Genomic DNA, 8,126 nt, shown 5'->3' on the forward strand with positions numbered 1-8,126 from the left:
GACATAATGGCTGGTCCATGTGGTACATCAAAGCTCAGAGAAATTGGTGGTCTGGTCAATGAAGACAAGCTGGGGACGGCCGAGAGTAGTGTTGCAAAACTACCAGAATATTGGTAACTTTCAAGGATTTCATGGAATTTTATCACATGACACCTAGTGGACTTTTTGGGTACATCAGATTATCACAGGTGCCTGTAATTATCTGTGGCCACATCACATGTAAAATACAGAAAATCATCAAATAAGATTTTAAAATAAAAAAATGAATTACAAAGCTGTTAAACATTATCCTAAGTATAAACCATCAACTTAGTCAATATCATTGCCGTTTAATATGAGGGTTTCAGGATGAAATATCCTTTATATTTATTTTGTCTTTGTAAATGTTTTGTCACCAATGTCGCGTCCTGACCAGTAAAAGGGGTTGTTTGTTATTATAGTTTCGTCAGGGCGTGGCAGGGGGTGTTTGTTTAGGGTGTTTCGGTTTATGTTCTATGTGTAGCTGTATGTCTCACATATGTTTTGTTTCGTTTTCTTCTCATTAAATAAAAGAAGATGAGCATACACATTCCTGCTGCGCCTTGGTCCCATCTTTACGACAAACGTGACAACCAAATTGGTGGCAGCTGTGAAAAAAGTAAATAGTTGGAGGAGCTGCAGAGTTAATTGAAAATAATGCCATTGATGATTAGATGCGTTTTAACATTAATTAGGCTATTTAAGCAACAAGGCCCGAGGGGGTGTGGTACGACGCATTGCGGAGTGCTAGGACACAGCCCTTAGCTGTGGTATATTGGCCATATATCACAAACCCCCGATCTGCCTTATTGCTATTATAAACTGGTTACCAACATAATTAGAGCAGTAAAAATAAATGTTGTTTTATCATACCCATGGTATACGGTCTGATATACCACAACTTTCAGCCAATCAGCATTCAGGGCTCGAACCACCCAGTTTATAATTTCTCTTGAACCATATGGTATATCCACTAGAAACACGTGGACAATATGGACACAGATATATAAAAATTATACTATATATGAATACATTGTTAAAAGGGATTCAAGTATAATTTACCAAGGTTACCATAGATTACCGTAGTTTTGCAACCCTAGCAAAGAGTCAATGTGTTAGGCCCATCTAACGATGCAGTGCATGATTTTGCTGTCACGGACGTCGTATGAATTGGACCAAAACGCAGTGGGAATGTGAATACTCATCTTCTTTAAAGAAGGAAACCGTAAACACTTAACAAAACAACAAACATCTACGCGAAACAGTCCTGTCAGGTGCAACAAACACTAAACAGGAAACAACTACCCACAAAACCCATAGAAAAACACCCCTACTAAATAGGACCTTCAATTAGAGGCAACGAGGAACAGCTGCCTCCAATTGAAGGTCAAAACAATAAACTAGATATAGAAATAGAAAAACTAGAAAATAGAACATAGAAATACAAAACATAGAACACTACCCAAAAACCCCGACAACACAAAACAAACACACCCCTGCCACGTCCTGACCAAACTACAATAACAAATAACCCCTTACACTGGTCAGGACGTGACATTTGCTGTGTCTGGACAATTCAAACACAAAATGTACTAGCTATCAACTGTATTTAAATCAGATGGGTCAGAAAATCTTACTTTTCAGAATCACCTTAATTCACTGAAAACATTTGCATGTCTATGTGGACTTGTGTCTGTATTCTGTTTGCATATTGTCTATTGCTGGCAGCACCTTCTCACTAAGGAACATTCTGGCTATGTGTAAATGTACTTGGTAAATAAAGGTGATTCTGATGTACAGGAATTTGACTTGGTGAAATTGTGCTGCCACAATAAACAGAAAATACAGACAGATGATGAACAAGATATACAGACAACATGTAGAAAACAAAACACTCACTCCAGATCATAAGTACCACCTTTCTGTGTGAAAAGTCCCAAAACAGCCAAAGACCAAGGTTATGGCTGGGAATATATAGTGTAAGTAACTAGGAACAAGGAAATGATAAAACTCCACACGCCTGACGTCCCTCCAACTCACATTAGCAACCAGGGTAAAAAGGGCATGTCAAGATTGCCTCCTTAGGGAGCAGCTCTCCACATGGCTAAACTTCTGTCAAGTTCATCGATACTGGCTTGCTTCTATACCAGAGTGCACAAAAACAGGCTGCTACATGCCTGCTAGCCTTGCTTAGGCCACGGACAGATACTGAACTCTCCAGTGCGTCAAAACCACCCCACTGACTTCACAGTTAACCACTTAAAAGAGAAAAGCAGAGGGGATAGGAAACCTACAGGAAGCAACTGTAATGAGAGAGTTGTCAAGAGAACAGCAAGGAGGAGATCGTTGGATCGTGGCCATATCGGCCAGCCCACTTTTTGATTTAACCAGCATGGGGCAGGGGTGAATCTAAAAAGCATTTCCTTGATTCCGCATGTCCTCTATCCTTGCCACCTTCTCAAAACGCATTGGAGGAGACGATCCAAAGGTGCTCCCCTCTGACCTTCTCTTCCAATGAGCTTAGAGAAGGAAGCGAGGAGAGAGGACACGAGGAATGAAGGAAATACAATTGAGATTCATCCCTGGTGTAATGTTCCCACTCATATCATGTGACAAGTCTTTAAAGCATGTGCTTGGGAAAAATGCAGTTTACCAAAGGTTACTTCATAGGGCATTACAAGGGAGAAAATAGGTAACCTGCTTAGGAGAGAATTACTAATGGCACAAAATAGAGGATTATATATAAAGGTATTAATATTATACACTGAGTGTACAAAACACTAGAAACATCTTCCTAATATTGAGTTGCTCCCCTTTTGCCCTCAGAACAACCTCAATTCGTCGGGGTATGGACTATACAAAGTGTCGAAAGCGTTCCACACTGATGCTGGCCCATGTTGACTCCAATGCTTCCCACAGTTGTGTCAAGTTGGCCAGATGCCCTTTGGGTGGTGGAACATTCTTGATATACAGGGGAAACATGAGCTTGGAAAACCCAGGAGCGCTGCAGTTCTTGACACACTTGACACACTCAAACCAGTGCACCTGGCAAAGGCACTTAAATCCTTTGTCTTGCCCATTCACCCTCTGAATGGTACACACACATACACAATCCATGTCTCAATTGTCTCAAGGCTTAAAAATCCTTCTTTAACCTGTCTCCTCCCCTTCATCTACATTGAATGAAGTGGATTTAATTAACAAGTGAAATCAATAAGGGATCATAGCTTTCACCAGGATTCACCTGGTGAAATGTCATGTTCCTAATGTTTTGTACACTCAGTGTATATACAATATATTATACACACACAACATAACACTTAGGCCTACAAGAGGATTCAGAGAAGGCAGGATATACAAGTCGTTTATAGTGGAGATGAAAGAAAAAAAACTTGATAGGAGGAATGCTATATTATAAGTGCTTGGAGTATATAATATATACTACTATATTATAACTCAGAGGGAGTCCATAGGCCTGCACCTCTTCCTTCACCATCACTCCTCAGGGAACTCTCAAGGTGTCGGCCATAATATGACAGCCAGTAACTTGATAAAGAGCGGTAGCATTCTCCACCCACTGGGCAGAAACTGATTGAATACGTCATTTCAACGTAAATACATTAGATTTGGAAAAAAAAGTGATCAACGTAAACTGTTGTTTTGAGGGTGAAATTTAAACCACAGGATTATGTCAACATGGTCACCAAATTTCAACATAGGCTAACCTTGTACAAAATATGTATCTTTAAAACAACGTCAGAGTTTCAAAGTTTTATATCCACTATCAGAAGAAAAACTATAGGCTGGGCAACACATCCAGGGCCATAACCTGCAAAAACGACCCGAGTCATTATCACCTTGGCTGCTGTAGGTTCATTCACCTCAGTCGATCTACAAACACCTATTAGCTATACAATTGTAATGTTATACCCCTGAAAGGGGGGAAATATGAGAAATGATTAGCATCAGAGTTCAATCAGTTGTAATGATGAATTGCATAAAATCATCATGTCACGTCCTGACCAGTATAAGGGTTAATTGTTATGGTAGTTTAGTCAGGACGTGGCAGAGGGTATTTGTTTTATGTGGTTCAGGGTGGTGTTTTTGTAGAAGGGCGTTTGATTTATTATTTATGGGTTTTGGTTTATGTTCTATGTTTATGTATTTCTATGTTTAGTCTAGTGAGTGTATTTCTATGTTAGGTTAATGGGGGTTTGGGACTCTCAATTGGAGGCAGGTGCTTCCTCGTTGCCTCTGATTGAGAGTCCTATATATGGGTAATTGTTTGGTGTAGGTTTTGTGGGAGATTGTTTCTTGTCTAGCGTGTGTGAGCGAGCATGAGAAGACTGTTCGTTGATCGTGAGTTCATTTTGTTATTTTGGTGTTCATTTTGAGTCGAATAAAAGTTCAAGATGAGCAACCACATACCTGCTGCATTTTGGTCCTCCTTTCCCAAGGACAACCGTGACACATCAACTCTCTACAATACATAGATATCTCTTTTCACAAATGAAATAGCTTTCACATCTGTATTCCTAAACATCACTAATCAAGCTCTGCATAAACAGACATCAATGAAGCACACAGATGATCGTATAATCCCATTCATGTGAATCATTCAAATACTACTTACAATTCTGTATTAATGTTAAATCAAATCAAATTTTATTGGTCACATACACATGGTTAGCAGATGTTAATGCAAGTGTAGCGAAATGCGTGTGCTTCTAGTTCCAACAGTGCAGTAATATCTAACAAATAATCAAACAATTCCTAAAAAGCACCTAATACACACAAATCGAAAGGGGTGAATGAGAATATGTACATATAAATATATGGCATAGGCAAGGTACAGTAGATGGTAAAAAATACAGTATATACAGTTGAAGTGGGAAGTTTACATACACTTAGTTTGGAGTCATTAAAACTCGTTTTTCAACCACTCCTCAAATGTCTTGTTAACAAACTATAGTTTTGGCAAGTCGGTTAGGACATCTACTTTGTGCATGACACAAGTAATTTTTCCAACAATTATTTACAGACAGATTATTTCCCCTTATAATTCACTGTATCACAATTCCAGCGGGTCAGAAGTTTACATACACTAAGTTGACAGTGCTTGGAAAATTCCAGAAAATTATGTCATGGCTTTAGAAGCTTCTGATAGGCTAATTGACATATTTTGAGTCAATTGGAGGTGTACCTGTGGATGTATTTCAAGGCCTACCTTCAAACTCAGTGCCTCTTTGCTTGACATCATGGGAAAATCAAAAGAAATCAGCCAAGAAAAAAAAAGAAAGAAAAAATTGTAGACCTCCACAAGTCTGGTTCATCCTTGGGAGCAATTTCCAAACACCTGAAGATACCACGTTCATCTGTACAAACAATAGTACGCAAGTATAAACACCATGGCACCACGCAGCCGTCATACCGCTCAGGAAGGAGACGCGTTCTGTCTCCTAGAGATTAATGTACTTTGGAGCGAAAAGTTCAAATCAATCCCAGAACAACAGCAAAGGACCTTGTGAAGATGCTGGAGGAAACAAGAACAAATGTATCTATATCCACAGTAAAACGAGTCCTATATCGACATAACCTGAAAGGCCGCTCAGCAAGGAAGAAGCCACTGCTCCAAAACTGCCATAAAAAAGCCAGACTACAGTTTGCAACTGCACATGGGGACAAAGATCGTACTTTTTTGAGGAATGTCCTCTGGTCTGATAAAACAAAAATAGAACTGTTTGGCCATGATGACCATCATTATTTTTGGAGGAAAAAGGGGGATGCTTGCAAGTCGAAGAACTCCATCCCAACCGGAAAGCACGGGGGTGGCAGCATCATGTTGTGGGTGTGCTATGCTGCAGGAGGGCCTGGTGCACTTCACAAAATAGATGGCAACATGAGGAAGGGAAATTATGTGGATATATTGAAGCAACATCTCAAAACATCAGTCAGGAAGTTTGGTTGCAAATGGGTCTTCCAAATGGACAATGACCCCAAGCATACTTCCAAAGTTGTGGCAAAATGTCTTAAGGACAACAAAGTCAAGGTATTGGAGTGGCCAACACAAAGCCCTGACCTCAATCCTATAGAAAATGTGTGGCCAGAACTGAAAAACCGTGTGCAAACAAGGAGGCCTACAAACCTGACTCAGTTACACCAGCTCTGTCAGGAGGAATGGGCCAAAATCCCCCCATTTATTATGGGAAGCTTGTGGAAGGCTACCCGAAATGTTTGACCCAAGTTAAACAATTTAATGGCAATGCTACCAAATACTAATTGAGTGTATGTAAAGTTCTGATCCACTGGGAATGTAATGAGAGAAATAAAATCTGAAATAAATAATTCTCTCTACTATTATTCTGACATTTCACATTCTTAAAATAAAGTGGTGATCCTAAGACAGGGAGTTTTTACTAGGATTAAATGTCAGGAATTGTGAAAAACTGAGTTTAAATATATTTGGCTAAGGTGTATGTGAACTTCTGACTTCAACTGTACATGTGATATGAGTAATGTCAAATATGTAGACATTATTAAAGTGGCATTATTTAGAGTGGCATTGTTTAAAGTGACTAGTGATCCATTTATTAAAGTGTCCAGTGACCGGGTCTCAATGTGGGCAGCAGCTTCTCTGAGTTAGTGATTGCTGTTTAGCAGTCTTGATGGCTTTGAGATATAAGATGTTTCTCAATCTCTCGGCCCCAGCTTTGATGCACCTGTACTGACCTCGCCTTCTGGATGATAGCGGTGTGAACAGGTAGTGGCTTGGGTGGTTGTTGTCCTTGATGATTTTTTTGGCCTTCCTGTGACATCGGGTGCTGTAGGTGTCATGGAGGGCAGGTAGTTTTCCCCCAGTGATGCGTTGAGCAGACCGCACCACTCCCTGGAGAGCCTTGCGGTTGAGGGCTGTGCAGTTGCCGTACCAGGCTGTGATACAGCCCGACAGGATGCTCTCGATTGTACATCTGTAAAAGTTTGTCAGGGTTTTGGGTGACAAGCCCAATTTCTTCAGCCTCCTGAGGTTGAAGAGGCACTGTCTGTGTGGGTGGACCATTTCAATTTGTCTGTGATGTGTACGCCCAGGAAATTAAAACTTTCCACCTTCTCCACTGCTGACCCTTCTACTGCCCACTACTGTTGTGTCGTCTGCAAAGTTGATGATTGAGTTGGAGGCGTGCACGGGCACGCAGTCATGGGTGAACAGGGAGTACAGGAGAGGGCTGAGCACACACCCTTGTGGGGCCCCAGTGTTGAGGGTCAGTGAAGGGGAGATGTTGTTTCCTACCTTCACCACCTGGGGGCGGCCCGTCAGAAAGTCCAGGACCCAGTTGCACAGGGAGGGCTTGGAGGGTACTATGGTGTTGAATGCTGAGCTGTAGTCAATGAACGGCATTCTTACATAGGTATTCTTTTCGTCCAGATGGGATAGGGCAGTGTGATGGCGTAACATAGTAAAAGTCCACAGCTGGCAGATTCATTAAATAGTACCCGCAAAACACCAGTCTCAACGTCAACAGTGAAGAGGCGACTCCAGGATGCTGGCCTTCTAGGCAGAGTTCCTCTGTCCAGTGTCTGTGTTCTTTTGCACATCTTAATCTTTTCTTTTTATTGCCAGTCTGAGATATGGCTTTTTCTTTGCAACTCTGCCTAGAAGGCCAGCATCCCAGAGTTGCCTCTTCACTGTTGATGTTGAGACTGGCGTTTTGCGGGTACTATTTAATGAAGAGCCAGTTGAGGACTTGTGAGGCATCTCTTTCTCAAACTAGACACTGTAAATGTACTTGTCCTCTTGCTCAGTTGTGCACCGGGGTCTCCCACTCCTCTTTGTATTCTGGTTAGAGCCAGTTTGCGCTGTTCTGTGACAGGAGTAGTACACAGCGTTGTACAAGATCATCAGTTTCTCTGCAATTTCTCGCATGGAATAGCCTTAATTTCTCAGAACAAGAATAGACTGACGAGTTTTATTAGAAAGTTCTTTGTTTCTGTTTCTGTTTTGAGCCTGTAATCGAACCCACAAATGCTGATGCTCCAGATACTCAACTAGACTAAAGAAGACCAGTTTTATTGCTTCTTTAATCAGAACAACACTTTTCAGCTGTGCTAAC

Source organism: Salmo salar, chromosome 15, assembly GCF_965601325.2.
Source record: "Salmo salar chromosome 15, fSalSal1, whole genome shotgun sequence".
Classification (NCBI taxonomy): Eukaryota; Metazoa; Chordata; class Actinopteri; order Salmoniformes; family Salmonidae; genus Salmo; species Salmo salar.